Genomic DNA, 27,530 nt, shown 5'->3' with positions numbered 1-27,530 from the left:
TGGGGTTAGGTTAGGTAAGGGGGAGGTACATCGAGACCTGGGCGTCCTTGTACACCGGTCACTTTAAGTTGGCTTACAGGTACAGCAGGTAGTGAAGAAAGCTAATGATATGTTGGTCTTCATAACAAGAGGATTTCAGTATAGAAACATAGAAACTTAGAAAATAGGTGCAGGAGTAGGCCATTCGGCCCTTCGAGCCTGCAACGCCATTCAATATGATCATGGCTGATCATCCAACTCAGTATCCTGTCCCTGCCTTTTCTCCAGACCCCCTGATCCCTTTTGCCACAAGGGCCACATCTAACTCCCTCTTAAATATAGCCAATGAACTGGCCGCAACTACCTTCTGTGGCAGAGAATTCCACAGATTCACCACTCTCTGTGTGAAAAATGTTTTTCTCATCTCGGTCCTAATCCCCTTATCCTTAAACTTTGACCCCTTGTTCTGGACTTCCCCAAGATCGGGAACAATCTTCCTGCATCTAGCCTGTCCAACCCCTTAAGAATGTTGTAAGTTTCAATAAGATCCCCCCTGAATCTTCTAAATTCCAGCGAGTACAAGCCAAGTCTATCCAGTCTTTTTTCATATGAAAGTCCTGCCATCCCAGGAATCAGTCTGGTGAACATTCTCTGTACTCCTCCTATGGCAAGATCGTCTTTCCTCAGATTCGGAGACCAAAACTGTACATAATACTCCAGGTGTGGTCTCACCAATTCCCTGTATAACTGCAGTAGAACCTTCATGGTCCTATACTCAAATCCTTTTGCTATGAATGCTAACATACCATTCGCTTTCTTCACTGCCTGCTGCACCTGCATGCCTACTTTCAATGACTGGTGTATCATGACACCCAGGTCTCGTTGCATCTCCCCTTTTCTTAATCGGTCACCATTCAGATAATAGTCTACGTTCCTGTTCTTGCCACCAAAGTGGATAACCTCACATTTATCCACATTATACTGCATCTGCCATGCATTTGCCCACTCACCCAACCTATTCAAGTCACCTTGCAGCATCCTAGCATCCTCCTTACAGCTAACACTGCCGCCCAGCTTCGTGTCATCCGCACTCTTGGAGATGTCGTATTCAATTCCCTCGTCCAAATCATTAATATATATTGTAAATAGCTGGGTTTCCAGCACTGAAAATGACGCATTTACTCCTACTCTTTGCTTCATGATTGCCAGCCAGTTCTCTATCCACATCAATACTAAACCCCCAATACCATGTGCTTTAAGTTTGTATACTAATCTCTTATGTGGGACCTTGTCGAAAGCCTTCTGAAAGTCCAGATATAACACATCCCCTGATTCTCCCTTATCCACACTACTAGTTACATACTCGAAAAATTCTATAACATTCGTCAGACATGATTTACCTTTCATAAATCCATGCTGACTTTGTCCAATGATTTCACCACTTTCCAAATGTGCTGCTATCCTATCTTTCATAACTGCCTCTAGCATTTTCCCCACTACCGATGTTAGACTAACTGGTCTGTATTTCCCAGTTTTCTCTCTCTGTCCCTTTTTAAAAAGTGGGCTTACATTAGCTACCCTCCAATCCTCAGGAAATGCTCCAGAATCTAAAGAGTTCTGAAAAATTATCACTAATTCTTCCACTATTTCTGGGGCTACTTCCTTATGTACTCTGGGATGCAGCCTATCTGGCCCTATAGGAGTAAAGAGGTTTTTCTGCAATTGTGTAGGGTTCTGGTGAGACCACATCTGGAGTATTGTGTACAGTTTTGGTCTCCTAATTTCAGGAAGGACATTCTTGGGATTGAGGCAGTGCAGCGTAGGTTTACGAGATTGATCCCTGGGATGGTGGGACTGTCATATGAGGAAAGATTGAAAAGAGTAGGTTTGTATTCACTGAAGTTTAGAAGGATGAGGAGGGATCTTATAGAAACATATACACTTATAAAAGGACTGGACAAGCTAGATGCATGAAAAATGTTACCAATGTGGGGCGAGTCCAGAACCAGGGGCCACAGTCTTAGAATAAAGGGGAGGTCATTTAAGACTGAGGTGAGAAAAAACTTTTTCACACAGAGAGTTGTGAATTTATGGAATTCCCTGCCACAGAGGGTAGTGGAGACCAAGTCACTGGATGGATATAAGAGAGAGTTAGATAGAGTTCTAGGGGCTAGTGGAGTCAAGGGATATGGGGAGAAGGCAGGCATGGGTTATTGATAGGGGACGATCAGCCATGATCACAATAAATGGCAGTGCTGACTCGAAGGGCCGAATGGCCTCCACCAATTTTCTATGTTTCTATGTTTGTATGAATGGTGTTGGGCAGACTGATGGGTCTGAAGGCTGATGAATCCCAAGGGAATTATGTCCTGCAACCCAGTGTTCAGAAGGGGATGGCTCTAGAAATCATGGACGCATTCATGGTTAATTTCTAATGTTCTGTAGATTCAGGATTAGTTCCTGTGGATTGGAGGGTTATTTTATTCAAGAAAGGATTGAGAGAGAGAAAGGGGAATTATAGAACAGTTAGCCTGTCATCGGTGGTGGGGAAGACGCTGTAGTCAATTATTAAAAATTAGAGCACATGGCATTGGGGTAGGACATTGGCGTGGATCGAGAATTGGTTGGCAGACAAGAAACAAAGAGTAGGAATAAACTGGTCCCTATCAGAATGGCAGGCAAGGCTCAGTGCTGGTGCTGCAACTATTTACAATATACCAGACTAAGTGGTACCCGTTGGGTCCCAGCATCATACGGGAGGGCTGGTCACCCAACGCAATATTCTACTTCTCCTTTAATTCGAATATTTCTGGCCAGTGGGTGGGGGGGCTTTCTGTTGCGCTAGTATGGGTGTTGTGGGCCAAAGGTACTGGTTTCCAGAGGGCTAGTATCGAGTTTGGGGGCCAAATGGATTCTTGGGCTGCAGCTCAGTCACTGAGGCCAGGCAGCTCAGTCACTCGGACCTGGCAGGCTGGCAGCTGAGAAACTGCCAGAATTTCTTCGCAAAACAGGTGAAAAACTGTGAGCTCTCTCACAGGGGGAGAGGTTGGACTCAATGGATTATTGGGCTGGCAGTTCAGTCACTCACGGCTGGTGGGCTGGCAGTTCACTTACTCACAGCTCGTGGGCTGGCAGTGCAGTCACCCACACCTGGTACACTGGCAGTTCATTCAGTCACCCCTCCTCCCTTCACCCCCCCCCTACTCTGCTCCTTGCCATTCCCCTCCCACCCACACATTCAGTGCATCTCCCCACAACCTCCCCCCATTCACTCTTAGTGGCTCTCCCACAGAGCAGCCATTTCTGCCCATTAGGTTCCCATTGTGATGAAGAACACACAAGCATCAAAAGTGCAAAAAGGCTTTATTAAAGTTTAAAATGTGAATGATTCTTAAAATATGAGAACAATTTAAATGTTAAAGATAGTTATTAAGTTCTTTCTTGTTGTGTCTCTTGTTGTGTTCTGTTGCTCACTGCCTCTTGATGACTATTTCCTGTTGATAAAATGAAACAATTTTATTATAGAGAGATTCAGAGGTAAAATTTTAAGAAAGAAAATCTGAGAATTTATCTCAGAAGTCATCATTCAACAAAGCACGCTTTTAATGACAACATTCTTGGTAGATGTTCCATCCTTCAGGAAAACTTTGACATTTCCCTTCATCTTTCCTCGGCTAAGAGCCACATATAGTTGTCCATGCTGAAATACCGGTTTGTCCAAGTAGATCAACACCTTATGCATTGTTTGTCCTTGTGCTTTATGGATCATCGTAGCAAAACTTGATTGAATGGGGCAGGGCCGGCCTTAGGAGGTGAGGGGCCAAATTCGGAAATAACCTGTAAATAAATAATTATAAATTAGTCTTGTGTCGTGAGTAACATGACAATTCGGGGGAGAGTTCCCTTCACAGCGTGTGGGGAGACTAGCCAGGAGTAAATTTGTGAGGAGGAAAGGAGCGTTGAGAAGGAGAGGGTCGGGTTCATGCCAGTAACCCACTCACTCACTCACCGCTGTTGCAGCGCTCCGGGCGCGGAGCCACCACATTGTGGCCGGGGAGGGAAGCAGCTCGCGTGGCTACGAGCGGCCTCCATCACCGGATAGCGGAACCGACTGCCACCTCAGCTCCTTCTGCCGGCCCGCTCACTACTGGCAGTGCTCTCCGTCTGAACAGTGAGGGGACCAGCTCAAGTGCAAAGATCATAGAGCGGAGTGGGTCAGCGGGTGATGGATAACATCACAGCTGGCAGTGGAGCTTACTCGTGTGTCAGCGCGAACAAGGGATCAATTGAGGTTACTCGCACTGACATATGGAGTAAGCTCCACCACCCGGTGTCCTGCTATCCATCGCCCGCTGACCCACTCGTGAGCTGGATGATCCCCGGCTGAACCCCTCCTTCTCAACCTTTCTGCGCTCCCCACAATTTTACCCATGGACAGACTACCCACACACTCTGAAAGGAACTCCCCCTCCCACCCCACCCCCCCCCTCCACCCCCCCCAGCAGCGCTGTCCTTTTACAGCCACTTCCCACTTTACAGCAGTTTCCCATCAGCTGCTTGCAATGAGGGATAGACTTGGCTATCCTTCAGTACAGTAACATCATTCTTGATGTTGCTGTACTGGGGGATAACGAAGTCTATCTTTCTTTGCTAAAAACCTAACCTTCGGCCTCCAAGATGCAGGTACATTTTCTAGCAATGTTACAACATTTTGACATTTAAAAAATCAAGTCTGCAATTTATCCCATCAGATAAAGCATAAAAAGAAGTTTAATTTGATACCTAATTCACTTTCATATCTTCAGTATCAAAAAAACATTATGGCCATTTTTATACTTGGAAATTAGCATCTTGTTCCCTATTGCTTTTCCATTGACTTAACACAAAAAGCTGTGATCAAGGACAGTCAAAAGCCCATAACTTCCCTAAAAATTAAGAGAACTGAATGAAATTTTAAGTTATTATAGATTGAAGCATTCTGAAACAAATATAAAACATCTTACTTGGATGACCTGAAATTAAAGCATATAATTAGTTAATTACCTAATTGTATCTAATAACAAAATTGACCGTTGTGACGGAAATAGTAATAAACACCCAGACTGCCTTGAAAATTCAAAAATGTGATATTCTCAAGATCAGAACTTTAATATTATTGTATTATATGCTGTAAGTCTATAACAGATAGGTAAATAAATTACAATTTCTAGCAATAGACCAAATCTTTATGGAGAAGATCAGTTGCTAGCTGGTACATTGGCATACCATAACCAGTAGCATCATCATACTCCTCAGATTTTAACCAATAAGCAACTCTGTAAACCTTGTTTTTCCTCAACTTTTCAATTTTGGCATTGTAAACTACAAGATTTTGCTCTTCAAACCACGCATGACATGCCTTTCTGCCCACTGCTTTCCCATTAAGAATGTCCTGTAGGTTCAATTTCTGAAGAAAAAGATAATTTTTAAAAATATCCTTAGTATCCAAATAACAAACTAATCCCATTCACACAAGAATTCACAATATAACATGATTTAAAAATCTCACTGTCATGAATTTATATGCCAGATAGAAGAAATGTAATGTTTAATTCCCATAAATTAATCTAGAAACATTTGTTAAGATAATCAAAATTATTTTTTGCACAATACATGTGGCTAAAACTGTTGTGTATATTTAGTATAAAAATATTGACTACGGTTAGACAATAACACAAAATATAGACGATTTAGCTCTTATGACATGATTGTCCAACAAAAATGAGCAATTTTACTTCAGAGTCACGTGAGTGACTATGTGAAGAACCCCGTCCAGCCGCATGTGCGTCATTACTTCAGATGCATTGGTGCAGGCAGCCGGTTGGAGCAGCAGAGCTCCTCCAACGGTAAGTTTAAACTTCAGGTAAGTTTGTATTTCTTACCTGTTTTGTTTTCTTGCAGGAACCTCTTATTGCAGAGGTTTCCTGCCGGATGCTTCGCGAGGGCCGACGAGGGAATCAGCTATGGGGTGTGAGGAAACCCCGGTTCTCGCCGCGGATAGCTGGGGAATGTCGGGTTTTGTGTATTCAGTCACGGTCAAGGTGGTCAGTGATTTCCAGGCGCTCTGGGTGCCGGGTGGGTTTCCCTCCGATACGAATATAGACGCTGGGGTTCCCGGGTAGGGGAAATCCAGCAATAATGCGGCTCTCAGACCGCAGGGGTCCCCAGGATAGGGGTTAAACGGACCGGAACGGTCAGCCCTGGTGCTGGTAGGGTTTTCCCTCCGGTAATACATATGGACGCTGGGATTCCCGGGGAGGGGAAATCCAGCTGCAATGCGGTGCCCAGACCGCAGTGGTCCCCAAGATATGGGGTAAACTGACCAAAATGGTCAGCCCTGGTGCCGGGAGGGTTCCTTTCCGGTAATTAGAAAATTTGGAAGTTGGCCAGGATGGAGCTCCTAATGGAGAGGAGGCTCCATCTAGATACACTCCAACAGCAGGAGTTGTGTCAGTGCAGGACTATGGGAGAGCCCACGCCAGCAGCGCCTTGGACAGGGCTGTTTAATGGGGATGCCGAGTCTATGGCAGTGCTGGGCATATGGGGGAGCCCGCGCCAGCAGCGCCTTGTAACAGGGCTGCTTAATGGGGATGCTGAGTCTATGGCAGTGCCGGCCTATGGGAGAGGCCGTGCCAGCAGCACCTTGTAATAGGGCTGCTTAATGTATGGCAGCAGCACCTGTAGAAGGGCTGCATAATGTCTCCCTCATGGAGGAGGTGAGCTTACCGGGGCAGTTTTGTTCTGATCCTGAAGTTGGAGGTATTGCAGAACAGCATACCCCAAGGCATGGAAGCCGCCGGGTCAGTATTAGGCTGACGCGGAGCCCATGCCAGCGTTGGCCTGTTGGAGAGGCCGCGCCAGCAGCGCCTTGTAGCAGGGCTGCTTAATGTCTCCTTCATGGAGGAGGAGGAGAGCATGCCGGGTTAGTGTAAATCTGATGCCGAGACTGAGGGTATAGCCATGGAACATACCCCAAGGGATGAAGGGCACGTGTCAGAGGTACCATTACTGGCAGCAAGGTTGCCATCCCAACACAATGCAGTGAACACCGCTATCAGGGGACATTAGAGCCACCCGCTGAATCTTCTATTCAAGTAAGACCTATTCCACAGGCAAAACATGGAGGACGAAGCATAAGCTGTTGGACCAATTAGGCCAACGACGAGCAAGGCTTCATAGTTTCGGTGACAACACATCCTACGGCTTCATCGGCAGTAAGCAGTTCACTTAAGCTGGTAGCAGCATGAAAGCTGGCCAGAGGGTCCACGCACTCTACCAGAGTTACTCTACAACTAAGGGACCACGTCCAAGTTGGTAAGATTTACACTTGCATGTACAATACACAGATGATTAAGACATTGTCATCTGCTGAGAGGCATTTAACCAGGTAAAACTGGACATTACTAGTATTCCAAGCAGGTTAGAATTGGGTCAGAATTGTGTTGAGGCAGGCTCAGTATTTTAGCCAGGTTTGCCTTCGAGACAGGCTGGAAAATATGGGCAGATTGTCTTTCAAGGCAGGGTCAGAATTGTGGCAAGAGTTGTCTTGGGATCTGTTTGAATTACCGGTAATCAGGCCACAGTTGCCATTCAGGGCAGACACAAAATGATGGCAGGCGTGGCCTGTTCATTATGAAAGATGGCTGATTAAACTGATTTCATAGGGTGTTTCCATTTACAGTGATCATCGGAGATATTTGGAGGCATTGCTATGATGAGGCAATTTAACAGTATGATGACAATAAATCATTCAAAGAGGACCACTCAGAGTTCAAAAACACTTGTTATGTATTGTCTGGGTGATATTTTGACACTGTATTTGACTAAAATCCACTGTTTCAGTCTCAAGCTACTTGAGAAATTGGGCTCCTCTATCCAGTTAAAATTAAGTTGTTATCAAATGGAAAGTTGGCCTGTGACTCCACCCTGGGCAACCGATTGGAGTCAATAGACACCTGGAACAGCCTTGTTGTTTTAAAGCAGCTTTCTATTTGTTAGACTAATTGGCAATGTAATAGATGTGATGCAGCTGTGCAAGTGGGAGAACTGACAGCATGCTAAATGGCAAACTCTAAAGTCCATGAAGGTCATTGATAACATACTTTTGCTATTACCAGCTGAAGCTACTAAAGTCACTATGATGGACTAACAGTATTCAGCATTGCTCCAGTAGTTTGATCAATAAATATTTCATTATATTGCAAAATGATGCAATTGATGCAAAATGAAATTGTGAATGTTATCTCTAGTTGGAGGTGGAGGAGATTTGCACGAGTTATTAACTCTTCACCTAATGGTATCAACTATCTATAGACCCTACGTGCATTTTATGGGTTAAAGAGTGATTGAGCGATTATGCATATCTGCATGCTCAACTTCATGTTGATACACTATGATGGTGGCATATGATAGTCACGTGGGTACAATCAAGTAAAATAATCCTGTAATAGGTACATAATCTCATTTGCCACTGGAGTATCATCAAGTACAGATCAATGACAACACAGAATGGGTGTTGGACCACACCGTATTTATGAAATTCTGATTCAATGCAACACCGAATATAGATATGTTGTTTATATGCTAATTCCCAGGTTACAAAATATGTGGCTTAACAGTGGCAAAAGATACATTCTCGCTACAACCAGGAATGGTCTTTTATGTCTTCCTCCATTTTGCTTCATCAGTCGGGTCTTCAAATAAATTAATCAAGAGCCGCTTTAGGTTTCCTGCTGTGTGATTGGCCTACGCAGTTTGATTCCAGATTTGTCAGGAATAATAATAATGCAATCTTATCTGGTTATTCTAAACGTAACTTTGCTGGTTCAGCCTGTGGCTCGGGAAATCAGCCGTTGCATGATAAAATCAATTTATGTTCTCAATAGACCTCCTACGGCTTGGGTTGTCACACCTATTCTTGTATGTATTCAGAGTGCTGGGAAAGTACCAAAAAAGCAGTACTTTGCTTCTTCAGGAGATGGGAAGCGTTTGTTTAATGCTCATGTTGCATTTAAAATGGTACAGATTTATGAGCTCTTGCAGTTTTTTTTAAGTGGTCTTTGACAATATTGAATTATAGGGTCATTAACTGTGCCAACGTGCTTTCCATCAGATTTGCTGCAGCAAAAGAGATCCACTTTGTTGGGTTCACCCCAGATATCGAGTTAGTAAAGGATATCTTTAACACGTTTTCCCAGGACAAGTACAATGCAGTATGGGATGTTGACATTGTGTTAACACTATTTCACCAGGGGGTTCCAGCTACATTCTTAGCATTGGCCGAATCTCATTAGGTAGTTATCCTCCTGGCGCTGGTTTCACGCAACAGGTCATTCGCTACATAATTGCGACAGGACAGGATGATTACATCTGCAAATAATATGTATAGTATTTTATGTTATCATTTATTTAAGCAGAGCAATAGGGGTGTTAGGTCCCAAAATACGTCAAGGCATACCCAGGGACCTTTTGTTATGTGAGGGCACACATATACAACAATGCGTCAAGGTCACCAAGACCTTTGAGGCTCTGAGCTAACTATGATTGTTAGTTACAAAAAACTTTATAAGAACGTATCTGTTCAGACCATTTCCAGGTGTTAAAACGGAGTTGAGTTATGCAGGAGTAGATACTGATTCCAGATCTCACTCCACCAGGGCTGCTACAACAGCAGCAGCAAGGGTTAATTACGTTCTGCTGGACCACATCCTAACGGCTGAAGCATGGTCAAACAAACTAATTTCCAAACATTTTATAATAACCCGTTGCGAGACCAGGGGTATTTGTCAACTTTATTTTACGTTCTGTTATAGGTTTCATCCGGATGAGAGATGTGACTATTATTGTTACTTCATTTAACAGCATCAGCATGTTTAAATCTATGTCATGACTGTATGCATTATGAATGTTTTCCCTCATTTGTCAATGGAGCAGTTGTGGTTGTGTAGACGCGTTTCTCACGGCATGAAATCACAGAGCTTTGAAATCTTCACGTTGTCACTCACGTGACTCCAAAGTAAAATAGTACGTTTAAACGAGAACTTACCAGTTTGAAGTTTGATCTTTATTTTATGAGGAGTTACGTGTCCTCCGCTCCCAACCCTCATAAAGGTCATCTGGTAGTTCTAGTCTTCTCTCATCTTACTATTATACTTCAGTCACTATTTTCTGTGATTTCACACCACTGCTTTGAAGATTGACGCACGCGCGGCTGGACGGGGTTCTTCACGTAGTCTCTCATCGTAACTCCTCATTAAATAAAGATCAAACTTCAAACTGGTAAGTTCTCGTTTAATTTTACTATTAAATCATCTTGTGAGTGGGTGTTTCTGGAATGCGATCGATTGGAACGTTGCCGCTGCAGTAAGTTTTAACCCCATATCGGCAGGAAAGACACTGCCGGTTCGTATGGGGCCCAAATAACATTTTTGCAACGTAAAATTAGATTAAAGCCATCCCAAGATGCAATATTATATGTAAAATACACGACTTACCCTTTGTTTTGTCCTGTTATTACGATCGGTCACATTGTAGGAGTTGAGGGCGTTCAAAGTCGCATTTTATTTGATTCCAATTATTAAATTGTCTAGCGATTTAAAAAAAAAAGCCAGGAACGGAAGTCCGATCGATTTTTCCTCATCAGCTAGCAGATACAAGCGATACAAACCTGCATTTTAGTGTTTGAAAAACCCGCCAAGAAACTTGCGGCGCACATGTGCAGTAGCCTGCTGCGCATGCACAGTACACAGTCCATGCTGCAAAGACAGAATTTCAGCTGCCTTCAGCTCCCCTTGTCATTGACGGCTTGAAGCAGCGCCGACTGCACGTCAGCTGCACACACTTTCCCGTATTACATGTACTGCACATGAAAGGCACAGAGAATTATGCCTACCTAAGAAATCGATCTCTTAGGTAGGCATAATTCTCCTGTGCCTTTATTATTTATATTTAGTAATTATCATTATATAATTTTAGTCAGTAGGCAATGCCTTCCTTGCCTACCTTGACTGCATGTGATGGGTCATATTATTATTGCCTTTTATGAGAGTTATCTTTCTTGCTTTTTTTCTTTGCAAAGTCTTTTAGAATTTTGTCAAAGTTTAAACTCCTGCTAATTTCAGATTCAATGGACATAATTGCCAAACTGTTCAAACGTTCTTGCTGAATTGATGACCTCAAGTAAGTTTTGATCAGTTTCAGCTTGGAAAAACTCCTTTCTCCAGTTGCCACAGTCACTGGGATTGTCACGAAAATCCGAAGAGCAATAAATAAATTTGGAAATGTGGTAACCCTGTTGTTGCAAGCAAGGAATTCAAGCATTTTCATGGGGTTTTGGATCTCTGGTGGCAGAATTGGCTTTAGTGCCTCCATCTCCTCACAAAGCATGTATCCATCCACATCAGCCAGTTTTGTGGTTTTAACTTGACCTTTTTCCTGTCCCAGCTTGACCTCTGTCAATGCCATTTACAGATCTGCTGCACATTTTCTTATGGTGTCCTTGGTCAGGTCGTGAAAATTGCACAAGAATCCAAATAAATGTTGATACTTTTTCAGTTGTTCAAACCGTGGCTCAAGTGTTTGCAGTGCTTTATCTACCACTTGATTAAAACATTGCACTCTGAAGGCGGTTTTTGGATCTGGCAAAGGTTCATCTGCAGATTCATAATCAAATAATTTACTTTTTATGCATAAGCACCTACTCCGAGTCTTGAATACGGGCTCAGCATCTAGGTCTTTGGCAAGTTCACTAGCGTCAATCAAGGCGTCATCAAAACCTTTTTGCCTGTATGTCTTTAACCAGTTACAAAGCTTTTGAAATGAAGAAAGCCCTGTAGCAACATCCATGCTATCACTCTGAAGTTTCTTACTCACAAAATTTACTTGAAAGAGTAAGGAGCGCCAGAAAACTAGTGAGACCAGAAACTTGTCATCTCTCATTTGACTAATGATTCAGCATCGCTTTTTGCTTGAGCGTCATCAGTGTTTTCTGCTAACTCTTCTAGTGCATTACAAACTTCAGCAGCTTGGTACCGTACGGCTTTGACACTTTCCATTCTACATTCCCATCATGTATCAGAGAGATGTTTTATAGACAGACCTGTCACATGTTTTCTAAAAACAGTCCATCTTTAAGTAGATGGTGCAAAAATGTTGTAAATACACTGCAGAGTTCCAAAGAAAGTCATTGCATCTGGACATGTCTTGGCCATGTCTCCCAAAACTAGGTTGTAGTTGTGACATGCGCATGGTGTAAAGAAAGTTCTTGAATTCTTCTTTAGAAGTCGTGCCTGCACACCTGAGGTGTGTCCCATCATATTGGCACCATTATCATACCCTTGTCCACGGATATTATCAACATCCAGCCCTAATGTTTCAATTTCATGTAGAAGGAGTTGTAGTTGTACACATTTTCACCTGTGCTACTTTCCACCACTAAAAACCTGATGAAATGTTCATATATTCCTGCTGGAGCATTTGATTGTACACCATCAGCTGTATATCTAATTACCATCGACATTTGCTCCTGATGACTGATGTCAGGAGTACAGTCAAGAATTATTGCAAAATTCTTAGCAGCCTTGATTCGCAAAATGATTTCCTGTAGAACAGCGTGACCCATTATTAATAAGCTCATTCTGGATTCCTTTTCCCAAATAATGATCATGTATTTCCTTATTTTAGATTTCCCGCAGATGGTCTTGCATTACTGGATCAAATTTTCATCGCAAGTCAATAACACCAAGGAAATTTCCATGATGTGGTGTTCCTAAGTGTTCCTCAGATCCCTGAATGGCAAGTTTCTTTCTGTCAGGAATTGTACAGTGGCTACCAGTCACTCAAAAACTTGATGCCAGCGTTTTGCTTCTTGTTCGATTAGTTTTTCTACCACTTCATCAATAGTTTTTCAGTAGATAATCTTTGCTGTAGTTCACAGCAACTGAACATAGCTTGCAAATGCTTTTTGGAGTTCTCATGCTCAGCTAGTTTTGTATGAATGTTTGGCCAGTTATTAAAACCACAACTTGCAAGTGCAATTGCTGCGTTATTATCAAAAAGCTTGCAGTAGTAACAGAAGATTTTATCAATTGGTGCAGAGTATATTAGCCATGGACGATCTACAATTTCACCATTTGTCAGTTTTCTTTTGCAGTGAGATTTTGAAAAATGTGATCCACTGTCATTCTTGGGGGAAAATTCTGCTGTAATTGTATTTGTATTGTATTGTATAAATGTAATTTTTTTCACTAAATAGTCCCTGACACTCTGATCCATCATTTCTGGCCATGTTGCAGGATCATCTGTTAATTCTGCAAAACTGGCAAATTTTGAATTCCCGTTCTCCCTTGTCTCAAGTACAAATGAGTTTATTGTCATGTGTCCCTGATAGGTCAATGAAATTATTGCTTTGCTTCAGCACACAGAACATAGTAGGCATTTACTACAAAACAGATCAGTGTGTCCATCAGTGTGTCTCAGAGGCAACAGAACTCATGTCAACAGGCAAGTTTCCTTGTTTGTAAAATTCAACACTTTCGAAATGGGCGATCTCACTTACCGTAAATGAATTCCCACTTTGATCATCTTGCATAACTTCTTCAGACTGGCTTCCTTCAGTGTCATCATCTTCACTGTGATCCGGCTCCACTTGCTCTTCTGCATTTTCTGAGATAGTTTTGTTGAAATACTTATCTAATGCACCTTTCTCCTTTTCTGCTTCAGCCATCTTTGCCTTGGCTATATCCATCTTCTGGGTATAGCCAATGGAAATGGGTTTTAGGAGCTAGGGGTACGCTAAGGTCCATGAGGCTGAGGTTGGGAAGGAAGGGGTGGTGGGGGGGGGGGGGCAGGGCAGGCAGCCCAGCGACTCTGGAGAGAAGACCCTTCTTCAGACTGAAGTGAACTCTCGTCGGTGAGAGTACTTGTGATTGTCTGAAGAAGGGTCTCGACCAGAACCGCAACCCTCTCCCCAGAGCCCCTTCCCATCCCACTGAGCCACCACAGACAGGGAGTTGAAGGTAGACACAGGGGGGTCCACCTTCAATTTCAGAGCCAAACAAAAAACACAGTGGGCTGGAGGAACTCAGCGGGCAAGGCAGCACCCGCGGAGGGAACATATCATTTATCAGGAGCCGCCACGGGCCAGGACTCTCCCCCCCCCCCCCAACAGAAGGGAACCGCAGACGTCACCGAAAATGTCTAAGAATGAACTGTAGATGCTGGAAAATCGAAGGTAGACAGAAATGCTGGAGAAACTCAGCGGGTGTGAAGCACTGTCCCACTTTGCGAGTTCACACAAGAGCTCTCCCGAGTTTAAAAAAAATCAAAACTCGTGGTAAACACGTAGAATGAACGTAGCGGGTACGTCAGAGCTCGGGACGTTTCAATAGACAATAGGTGCAGGAGTAGGTCATTTGGCCCTTCGAGCCAGCACCGCCATTCAATGTGATCATGGCTGATCATCCACAATCAGTACCTCATTCCTGCCTTCTCCCCATATCCCCTGACTCCGCTATTTTTAAGAGCCCTATCTAGCTCTCTCTTGAAAGCATCCAGAGAACCTGCCTCCACCGCCCTCTGAGGCACAGAATTCCACAGACTTACCACTCTCTGTGAGAAAAAGTGTTTCCACGTCTCCATTCGAAATGGCTTACCCCTTATTCTTAAACTGCGGCCCCTGGTTCTGGACTCCCCAACATCGAGACCATGTTTCCTGCCTCTAGCGTGTCCAAGCCCTTAACAATCTTATATGTTTCAATGAGATTCCCTCTCATCCTTCTAAACTCCAGAGTGTACAAGTCCAGCTGCTCCATTCTCTCAGCATATGAGAGCCCCGCCATCCCGGGAATTAACCTTGTAAACCTACGCTGCACTCCCTCAATAGCAAGAATGTCCTTCCTCAAATTAGGGGACCAAAACTGCACACAATACTCCAGGTGCGGTCTCACTAGAACTCGGTACAACTGTAGAAGGACCTCTTTGCTGGTATATTTGATTCCTATTGATATAAAGGCCAACATGCCATTTCTTAGCGCTAACGGAAGGTACTCGGGAAACGTTGTAACTCATGAAGATTTTTCAACATGTTGAAAAATGTCCACATGTAAAATATACTCAGGATGTAAAAAATTGATACTTTTTAACACTCGTGAGTTTACTGTAGTGGGACCTGGTGTCCTATATCACCATTGTATGTTCATGATGGAAATAAGAATACTCTGTATATTCATTACCTTTGAATTGTAGTTTTTTGTAATCCTCCCATAATTTCTGAGTTCCAGTTCGCAATATCTATCAGACATACAGAATGTTGCAAGGTAATATCTTGCCCAAACTCAGTTTCTTTCTATCTCAAATATCTCAAAATATGCCATTGTTTCAGCCATATTATGACAAAATAAAGAATGTAGGTTATTTGTTATCAGAAATCCAATCCCAGAAACAACAGTACTTAAAGAACATTTGTTTTACTAATTTACGAGCATGTACCATAGGTTGATCCATATCCAACAAAATGTTGTGATAATTGCATAAAATGTATTATTGTGTAAGAAATTTGGTGTGGAATGATAATCCATCTCAGTACTCATTTAGGCAAGTCCCAAGCTATAGATACTTTTCCCCCAATCCCCCTCGCCCGATCTTCATTGAACCTACCATTTGACCAAACTTTTACTCAGCTGCTGTAACGTTTCCTTCCTATCAAAATCTCTGTGTAGCATCTCTGTCCCTATCTTCCAATTCCTACTTGGAAATAAAATACAACTTTCGACAAAAACTTCACGGCAGGATCGCTATATAAATGCAAATATATGGTATTTTATCCTAGCAACCCCCCCCCCTCCCCTTACCACCACACAAAAAGCGTAACTTTGTGAAATTTACACTGATTCGAACGATGATTGAAAATGCGTGGGAATCGACTAATCGCGATCCTGCTGCAAAATGTTTAAATCGAAAACTGTATTTTATTTCAGTGGAAATTTGAAAACTGTATTTTATTTCAAAGTGGGACAGAGATGCTACACAGAGATTTTAAGCTCTTGGGTGAACTCGCACAGTGGGACAGGGCTTGAGGCAGTATCTATGGAGTGAAGGAAATAGCCGGGTCTGAAGAAGGGTTTCGACCCGAAACGTTGCATATTTCCTTCGCTCCATAGATGCTGCCTCACCCGCTAAGTTTCTCCAGCATTTTTGAATACCGCAAAACGTCAATGATTCCGGGAATGCCGAGAGAGCTAGAGAGAGAGAGGTGGGGAACGGGAGAGAGAGAGAGCGCGCGAGAGAGAGAGGGAGGGAGAGAGCGAAAGACAGAGATACACAATGTGGGTTGGATGTAAATTGAATGACCAACCTGCTGCAGACCAAGAATCTCACCAAGAAGAAGTTCTCAATCATGATGGTGAGTTTTAAGAAATTCTCAATGTGTCATTAATGCATCATTCTACATTTCTCAGTAAAATGTAATTATGTTTTGAAGAAGTATTAATGACGCCGCGTGAATTGTATTCAAAGGAACGCAGCGTCATTAATACTTCTTCTAAAACACAATTACACATTTACTGAGGAATGTGGATCGATGCATTGATGACGCAATGGATAAATACTTGTAAACTACCGGCTGTTCACACATCTGGCTGTTAACACTACTGGCTGTTAACACAAGTGCTACAGTAGTTGGAAAAATCGGTCCAATCGGCCTAGGGCTGGCTCTGGAATGGGGAATTGGGTCCGCTGAAGGGGAATGTCTTCACCTTCTTTCAAAATGAGTGCTATCCTAGGAATGAGAACAATGTCATCTTTGAAGGCTCCCATGTTGATTCTTACAATGGTCAGATTATTGTGTAGCTCCTCCACAATCATCCTCGTTTCATTGCATAGCTTTGGTGGTTCCAAGTTTCTCATTAATATGATTGGAGATCCTTTTTTCAACTCCAATTTGTGTGGTGGTAATCCAGAGAGCTTGAGTGAATCAAGGAATTCTGTTGGGAAGTGAGTATCATGAGTTCCGTCAGTGACAGCATTGAAAGAAAAGTACTCCTTAACGATTCCAGGGAAGCGTTTGATGCATGTAGAATTGATTCTTCTCATGGTATCGTTGTGAGGAACCAAGATAAAATTGTTGGAGAATAATTCTGCAGGATTGTCAAATGTGGGATAGATGAAATCAATACAATTCTCCATTGTTTCTGCTGATAGAAGCATGTCTTGTGGGATTTCAATTTCATCGTCTTCATTCTTTTAAATCTTGTCTTCTCCAACTTTCAACAAAAATTGAGTATAGTCGCCTTCTCCCTCTGTCAATTGCATGTTTGTGTGCAATTGAAACTTGGTGAAAAGTCTCCACAAGTAGGATTTCTTGATGCAGGCATTTTCAACCAGCATCATTTTCCCTTTTCATCACAGCAAGTAGTTGTCAAAAATCGCCACAACAAACAATAAGAATGCCGCCAAAAGGCTTAGTGTTGCTGCAGACATCTTGAAGAGTTCTGGTCACTGCTTCAAAGCTTACTCGCTTAATGATTGGACATTCATCCCAAATAATGTCTTTCACTTACCGCATGAAATGTACCGACTGAGAGTTCTTCTCGATGTTGCAGAATGTATCTTCGGCCACTTGGATGGATATCTTGAATCGAGAATGTGCAGTTCTTCCACCAGGCATTAATGTAGCAGCTATCCCAGAGGATGCTACAGCAATAGTCACATCACCTTGACCTCTAACTTTTCCTGACATGATGTCGAAAAAGCAGCCTAAAGACAATTTCATTTGTTATTGAACACTGAAGAATTTGTGCAGAACATGTTTTGAGGCGGGGCCTGTCAGGGTGGGGTGGGGGGTGGCAAATGTCGTGCAGCCAAGAGAGGGGACAACTTCAGACGGGGGCTCTCGTGAGCTGATGAGAAAGGGGGGGGGGTGTCCTCCAGCGGGGGATGTGGGCGGCTTTAGTTGGGGGCGCATCCTATAGCCAGGCGGAGGTCAGCATCTTAGTTAGGAAGACAACAAAACACATTCGTTTGCTGAAAGCCCTTGAAAAAGCCAGCCAATTGGGGAAATGTAAAGTATTAATTAATCATATGAATTTATTATTACGAATCGAGGTTTAGGCTATCATATTACTATTATACTAACATGACTAACAAACACATTAATCTATTGAGGTTGGGGGATAAGGGGTCTATAGAGGATTAGATGGTTATTACTAATAGTTAAATAACTAATATAGCTGAAATGAAAGGAAATATAATCTAGGATGTATTCTAATACTTAACAACTAATACAAATATGTATAAGAATATTATAACATTATAAGCTTGTGGGAAAGAGGGAGGCATTCAAGATTTGGAATAGTTCCAAAGGTTTGGGCGAGAAGACGGTTGCTATTAAGATAAAGAAATTTAACCCTTGGAACAGGCTGGTAATTAAGGAAGAGACGAGCATTTCTGAGTACAGGGACAAGGCCTGTCCCTCTGTTTTATGATTCCATGACTGAGTAAGCATTATAGAAGGTTTAAAGCTTGGGTACTTAAGAGATTATGTGGAAAAGTAATGATGATGATAATTCTCTATTGATGAAATTTGTGTTGTCTATTCGGCCTGAGTGGATAAATTTGTTTTATTGTTAAGATTTTTGGTTATATTAAGTGGAAACGGCATGCAGTTGTCTATGACAGAATGTACAATTCCAACGACAGAATTCAAGACATTGTTGGCCATCATTGATGTAATTGAGAATTTAAGGTATCACCTTTTTGATACCTTAAAATCACCTTTGTTTTAGTATTCAATGTTACGTGGTTCATTTAACAATAATTTTCTTTGTTTTCTTCACTACCTTTCAACACACTTTTCTCTTCTTCCTATGGAGGTTCAATAGACGGAGGAGATGTAAAATAACGTTAACACGGGCCGATTACCCCACACCCAAAGCCCTAAGGTATTTAACTGCACCACATGAATGAAAATCAGCAAAACTAATTAATAATGCAAGACAATAGGGAAAAAAAGAATGGAGGAATCACATTTTGTAGTTGGAATATTAGGGGTGCGAATGATCCAATCAAAAGGGGCAAGAGTCTGGCTCAATTAAAATCTTTAAAGGTGGATATAGCTTTTCTACAAGAAACTCATGAAATTACAAACACAGATGAGACTGAAGGCAAACTGGATAGGTCAAACTTATTACTCATCATCTATTATATATTAAAACTCTGTGGCTGCCGCCGTCCGTCCGGCTGCCCGTCTGCCTTTTGATTTGTTTCCATCGTGTGGTGTCACAATGCCCAATGCTCGCATATGTCCAATCGGCATGGAGACATTTACATATGCCTTTGCACCAGCCCCAGCCCCTGGTGAACGTTCCATCGTGTGATGTCACAATGCACAATGCTAACAGATGTCCAATCGGAATGGATCCATTTACATATGCCTTTGCACCAGCCCCAGCCCCAGCCAGATTCCCACCCCGCAACCGTTCTTTGGAGGAACAAACCAATAGACCCAGGTGGTTAGTGTGACGCCCCCCCCCCCCCCCCCAAATGCGCATTGGGGAAACAGACCCAACGGGTCTGCACTTGGTCTAGTTTACTTCTAAAGCTAGAGGCACGGCTATTATTATTCGGAAAGGTATACCATTTATATTAAAGAATATTATATCTGATAAAGAAGGAGGGTACACTATAGTAGCGGGAGAAATTTTTTCTACACCATTGACTCTGATAAATATTTATGCTCCAAATTTTGATAACCCCCAATTTTTTAAGAAAATCACGGATATAATAGATGAGTAAAGTTACCAAAATGTAATATTAGGGGGGATTTTAATTGTTATAGATGCATATTTAGATAAATCGATAAAACAAAGGAAGAGTAATGTCAAATCCAAGACTAGTGAATTTTTAAACACATATATAAAAAACACTAATATAACAGACGTATGGAGAATAGTCAACCCTACGGGAAGGGAATATTCGTTTTACTCAGCGGTACATAAAACTTACTCAAGAATTGGTTATTTTTTAGTGGACACAAAATTAATTCCATACACGATTAGTCCTAAATATTACAATAGTATTATTTCTGATCACTCCCCATTGACTTTTACTTTAAAAGTAGAGGGAATGCCAGGTATAAAATCTTTCTGGAGATGTAATACACAAATAGTTAATAACCCACAAGGTTACGAGTATTTAAAACAACAAATTAAAAAAAATTTTGAGATAAAATGAGACACCGGATATTTCACCATCTTTATTATGGGAAACTTTTAAGGCAATTATCCGTGGAGTTATAATTTCATATCAAAGTTTCCAAAATAAAAAGAATACGATAGAACAAGGGACATTAGAAAGGGAAATTAAACTATTAGAATTAGATAACGCAAAAGACCCAACTATAGATAAACATAATAAGATCACATTATTGAAATTTAAACTTAATCGAATATTATCGGCAAGAGTAATAAGATTATTTCAGATTACAAAACAGGCACAGTTTGAATTTGGCGATAAACCACATAAACTTCCAGCGCGACAATTGACTAAAATCAAATCAGAGAATGGGGAACTATTAACATTACCCAAGGATATTAATAAAAGGTTTGCTCAATTTTATCAAAACTTATATACATCTAAAACAAAAATAGAAGACAATAAAATTATAGATTTTTAGATAATTGTAATCTGCCAAAAATTGGATATCTTAGAACAAGAGGAATTAGGAATTCAGATCACAAGTGAAGAAATAAGTGAAACAATAAAAGAACTGAAAAATGGAAAAACGCCAGGACCAGATGGTTTTAATAATGAATTTTATAAAGGTTTTCAGCAGTTAATGGTCCCACGGTTACTTAAATTATATGCGTATGCCTTTACCGAAAATAAATTACCAGAAACACTAGCAGAATCTACAATTATGCTAATACCTAAAATAGATAAAGATTTAGAAGAACCGGGCTCATATAGAGCCATATCACTCCTAAATACAGATCAGAAAATTTAAGCAAAGACTTTAGCAAGAAGTTTGAGTAAATATATTAATACATTGATAAATCCGGACCAAACGGGGTTTATACCTAAAAGACAATCTTCTAACTATCTGAGACGCCTTTTTAATATAATATATTCATACAAAACGGAAAAGGAAGTTTTATCAGTTATATCTTTGGATGCAGAGAAAGCATTTGATCAGGTAGAATGGCAGTATTTATACAAAGTACTCCAAAAATATAATGTGGGAGATAATTTTATTAGATGGGTAAAATTACTATATGATAAACCAATGGCAAGAATATTAACTAATAATATGATATCTCCAAAATTTCAATTATGGAGGGGCAATAGGAAGGGTTGTGTTTTATCACCCCTGCTATTTGCCCTTATGATAGAGCCACGTGCTGAAAGGATAAAAATGTGTCCGAATATTCAGGGATATAATACTAAGGACTCTAATAATAAAATTTCACTATATGCAGATGGTATACTTTTATATATTACAAATTCACAAACGAGTATCCCGAATTTATTAAAAGTAATAGAGGAATTCGGCTCTTTTTCTGGTTATAGAATAAACTGGAATAAAAGTGAAATTATGTCACTAAAACCCCAGAAAGCGAATAACCTATTAAAATTTTCCATTTAAAATTGCAACGGAAAAATGTAAGTATTTGGGTATTCAAGTTACTAGAAGATATAAATCATTATTTAACCCTAATTTTATACCATTATTAAATAAGTTGAATGCTCTGATTAAATTTTGGAGAACGCTCCCACTATCATTAATTGGCAGAATAAATGCTATCAAAATGATAGTTTTACCACAAATAATATATTTATGCCAATCTATACCAATAAATGTACCAAAACATTTTTTTTTTTTAAATTAGACTCGAATATTACCAATTGTATTTGGGATTATAAAGCGCACAGAATTAAAAGAAACCACGTGCCAACCCAAAGAGATAGGGGGACTTGCACTGCCTAATTTTTAATATTATTATTGGGCAGTGCATATCAAGAATATAATTTACTGGTTGGATATTTCTGCTCAACAGTTGGACTGGATAAGAATGGAGAAAGAGGATTGCTCTCCTTACGATTTAGGAGTGATCCTCTTCTCCCCAATAAAACTGAACAATATATTATATAAGAAGAATCCAATTATACATAATATAATACGAATTTGGAAACTAATAAAATCAACTTTAAAATTAAGAAACCTATCAGTGCTAACACCAATAGTGAATAATCCAGTATTTAAACCATTGGGTATGGATAAAACATATAGACAATGGGAAAGAGTGGGAATTAAAAAGGTAGGTGACCTGTATGAGATGGGAAATTTATTATCATTTCAACAACTAAAATCAACATTTAAATTGAATAACTACTAATATTTTAAATATTTACAGGTATGTGATTTTATGAAGAAATATATACCAAGATTTCAAAGTATAATTTTAGATCCACTGGAAGAAGCAATGAATATCAAGGTGGAGTCACAAAAAATTAATATCATACCTATATAACAGTATTTTAAACAGAGAATTACCATCAACAGAGGCAATTAGAGAAGACTGGGAAAAATAATTAATGACAAAAATCTCAAAAGAAACATATATATTTGATATATATACATAAATGCTCGATTAACGCTGGACACAATTTAATTCAATTTGAAATATTACATAGATTATATTATTCAAAAACTAGGTTGAATAAATTTTATCCAAATATCTCTCCCATCTGTGATAAATGTCTTTCTCAAAATGTCAATATTACACACTAATTTGTTTCTTGTACAAAACTTCATAAATATTGGTGTGATATATTTGATATATTCACAAAGCTATTTAAGATAAAAATGGAACCGAATACTGAAATGATTATATTTGGAGTAAGGGGAGACGGGAATAAATTAAATAAACCCCAAAACTCATTATTTAATTATGGGTTAATAATAGCAAAAAAACTTATACTTAAATTTTGGAAAAATGCTAATACACCAACAGTTAAAATGTGGATCAGTAATATGTTGGACACAGCACATTTGGAAGAAATGAGACTCGTCCTAATAGACAAACAAGACCAATTCTTAATGAGTTAGGTCTCCATTTATCGATTTCTTGGAGTCATGTGGTGCAACAGTATCGTAAAAATTAAAAGTTTCAGGTATGGGTGAAAGACGACCTAGAATATAAAAAAATCATCTCCTTGTGGCGATTGGATAAACTCCCTCCTGCTTTCCTTCCTCACATATTTTTTTTCTTCACTATTTCATTTTTCTGCTTCTTACTCACGCACACTAGTCTATCCTTCACTCTTTACTACCTGTTGTTCTTTTTCTCTTCTTACTTTTCTCTTTAAAAAAAAAGGAAGTTGTACAGAGAATGTAATATGTTAACATAATTTTGGGAACCTGGAAAAGGTACCACTGTCTTGTACTTCTAATAAATAAAAAAATAAAAAATAATAATATTTGTTATTTGTTGATCACACACACCCTCCACCTCACACACGCACACACAGACTCATCACACACACACACACACACACACACACACACACACACACACACACACACACACACACACACTCACACACACACACACACACACACACACACACACACACACACACACACACACACACACACACACACAGTGAAGCCACACACACAAGCACTAAAATGCCAAAGTGATTTCAGAACGTGTTGAATATACAGTGTGTAAAACGAATGTTTAAAGCCTCCTGTAGAGGCTGCTGCTCTAGCAAAAATGTGCTTTAAATAACATCCAACAAACACACTCACCATAGACAGAGCAGTCAACTCCTAAATTATTCAATGGCTCTTGCACTCGGCACCATCTTGACGTCATCCTCTCGCTTCTTGTCACAAACCGGAAATGACGCTCTCAGTGCCAGCATGCCGCTAACCGAAAATTATGTAATAGGTGCCATCTTGCAACTAAGCGCAAATGACAGAATGAGCGCCAATTTTGTCATTAAACACAGTCCTGATCTAATAAAATGTTTATTCACTTTATCTATTCCAAAAACTGTTGCAAGTAAGCACTTTATAAAGCAAGCCAATTTGGGGGAAAAACACTTAGCAAGCCAACAAAACACATTCGTTTGCTGAAAGTACTTTAAAACGCAGCCAATTGGGGGGGGGGAAACAGTTAGGAAGACAACAAAACACATTTGTTTGCTGAAAGCACTTTAAAAAGCAAGGCAATTGGGGAAAAGCACATAGCAAGCCACCAAAACACATTCGTTTGCTGAAAGCATTTTAAAAAAGCAAGACAATTGTGGAAAAACACTTAGCAAGCCACCATAACACATTCGTTTGCTGAAAGCACTTTAAAAGCAAGGGAATTGGCGAAAAACACTTAGGAAGCCACCAAAACACATTCGATTGCTGAAAAAGCAAGTCAATTGGGCAGAAACACTTAAGAAGCCATCAAAACACATTTGTTTGCTGGAAACACTTTAAAAAGCAAGGCAATTGGGCAAAAACACTTAGCAAGCCACCAAAACACATTCGCTTGCCGAAACACTTTAAAAAGCAAGGCAATTGGGCAAAAACACTTAGCAAGCCAACAAAACACATTCGTTTGCTGAAAGCAATTTAAAAAGCAAGAAAATAGTGAAAAAAACACTTAGCAAGCCACCAAAACATTCGTTTGCTGAAAGCAATTTAAAAAGCAAGACATTTGTGGAAAAACACTTAGCAAGCCACCAAAACACATTAGTTTGCTGAAAACACTTTGAAAAGCAAGGCAATTGGGAAAACACACATAGCAAGCCACCTTAAACTCATTTGTTTTCCGAAAGCACTCTAAAAAGCCAGCCAATTGGCGAAAAACACTTAGCAAGCCACCAAAACTAATTCGATTGCTGAAAAAGCAAGGCAATTGGGCAAAAACACTTAGGAAGCCATCACAACACATTCGTTTGCAGGAAGCACAATATAAAGCAAGGGAATTGGCGAAAAACACTTAGCAAGCCACCAAAACACATTCGATTGCTGAAAGCACTTTAAAAAGCCAGTCAATTGGGGAAAACATTTAGCAAGCCAACAAAACACATTCATTTGATGAAAGCACTTTAAAAGCAAGGGAATTGGGGAAAAAAACTTCCGACTTCGGGGCCTCGGAGTCTTCGGCCGCGGGGCCAGTGGATGACAACATCGGACGCTCACAGGGAGCTCGCTGGTCCCAGATTGGTGACCGATTCTCCGGAGCTCCCGCAACAACAGCTTCGTCCGCTGGAATGGAGTGTAGCAGCTTCATCCGCCCCGGGCCGCAGAGTTTGAACTGGCCCATTCGCGGAGCTCGGATTCGGCTGCGGGACTTTCCATCACCGGCGGGGGGCGCAACATCGAGGCCTGGATCGCCTCAATGCAGAGGGAGAACAAGGAAGGAAGTGACAAGGACTTTAAGACTTTTGCCTTCCAGCACAGTGAGGAGGTGCCTGGTAGACTCACTGTGGTGGATGTTAAACTGTGTTGATTGTGTGTTCTGTTATTTTATTTTTTGTCATGACTGCAAGGTACGCAATTTGGTTCAAACTAAATGTTTGAATGACAATAAAGGAAACTGTAACTTTAACTTTCATAACTAAAATAATTGAGTATGGAGCGAAGAGGTCATTGTGCAATTGTACAGGACCCTGGTGGGACCACCTTGGAGTGTTGTGTGTAGTTATGGTCTCCTAATTTGAGGAAGGACATTCTTGCTATTGAGGGAGTGCCACGTTGATTCACGAGGTTAATTCCAGGGATGGCGAGACTGTCATATGATGAATGAATGGAACGAAAAGGCTTGTATAGTCTCGAATATAGAAGGATGATAGGGTATCATATAGAAACATGGACGATAATTAAGGGATTGGAAAAGCTAGATACATGTTCCAGATTTTGGAGGAGGCCAGAACTAGTAGCCAAAGCATACGAAAAAGGGGGTACACTATTTATAACTGAGATGAGTAAAAACATTTTCTCCCGGAGAGTTGTAAATTTGTGGAATTGTGTGCCTCAGAAGCAGTGGAGGCCGTTTCAGTGGATGCATTCAAAAGAGGGTAAGATAACGTTTTTAGGGCTAGCGGATTCACGGGATATGGGGAGATGAAACAATAACTTAGATAACCTTTCAGATGGAAAGACCCTCCTCAGACGCTATCTGCCATCGAGGTACGTTTTTCCTGATAACTTATTTCAATTCCTATATCCAAAAACGTCAGTTCTTGTATTTGCAGCCCAAGGTTCATTAATGCATAAAATAGTAAGATTAAATGAGAACTTACCAGTTTGAAGTTTGATCTTAATTTTATGAGGAGTTACGTTGGTGAGTACGTGAAGAAGACCTCGCTCGTGCATATGCGCGTCAATCTTCAAAGCAGCGGGGTGAAATCACAGAATAACAGTGACTGAAGTATCGTAGTAAGATCAAAAACATAGAACTACCAGATTACCTTTGTAAGAGAGGGTTGGGAGTGGAGGGCACGTACTCACCAACGTAACTCCTGATAAAATAAAGATCAAACTTCAAACTGTTAAGTTCTTGTTTAATCTTACTATTTTACTTCAGAGTCACGTGAGTGACTACGTGAAGATTTCAAAGCTCTGTGATTTCATACCGTGAGAAACGAGTCTACACAACGACAACTGCTTCATTGACAGATTAGGGAAAAAACATTCATAATGCATACAGTCATGACATAGATTTAAAACATGCTGATGCTGTTAAATGAAGTAATAATAATAGTAACACCTCTACTCTGGGTGGAACTATAAATACAATGTAAAATAGAGTTGACGAATACCCTTGGTCTGGCAATGGGTTATTGTAAAATGTTTGGAAAACGTTCGTATGACCATGCTGCAGCCGTTTGAATGTGATCCAGCGGTACGTCAATAACTCTTGCTGCTGATGTTGTAGGAATGGAGGAAGATATAAAAGACCATTCCTCCTCCTTGTAGCGAGAATGTATCTTTCACCACTGTTGTGCCACATATTTTTGCAACCTGTGAATAAGCATGACAGCAACATATTGATATACGGTGTTCCATTGAACCAGAAATTCATAACTACTGTGTGATCCAACACCCATTCTGTGTTGTCATGATCTGTACATGATGATACACCATTACAGGATACTTTTATTTGATTGCACCCATGTGACCAACATATGCCACCATCATAGCATATCAACCTGAAGTTGAGCATGCAGATTATGCATATACGCTCAGTCCCTCTTTAACACATAGAATGCACGTGGGGTCTATAGATAGTTGATACCAATAACTGAAGAATTGGTAAATCATGCAAATCTCCTCCACCTCCAAACGAGATGACCTTCGCAAATTCCCACGTTAGGGCCATTAGCATTATTTTACAATATAACTGGAATATTTACTGACCAACTGCTGGAACAATGCCGAATACTGTTTGTCCATCATAGTGACTTTGGTAGCTTCAGCTAGTAATAGCATTGGTGTATTAACAATGACCTAC

This window comes from Amblyraja radiata, chromosome 15 (genome assembly GCF_010909765.2).
Source record: "Amblyraja radiata isolate CabotCenter1 chromosome 15, sAmbRad1.1.pri, whole genome shotgun sequence".
NCBI classification, from domain to species: domain Eukaryota; kingdom Metazoa; phylum Chordata; class Chondrichthyes; order Rajiformes; family Rajidae; genus Amblyraja; species Amblyraja radiata.
This window is presented reverse-complemented; position numbering follows the sequence as displayed.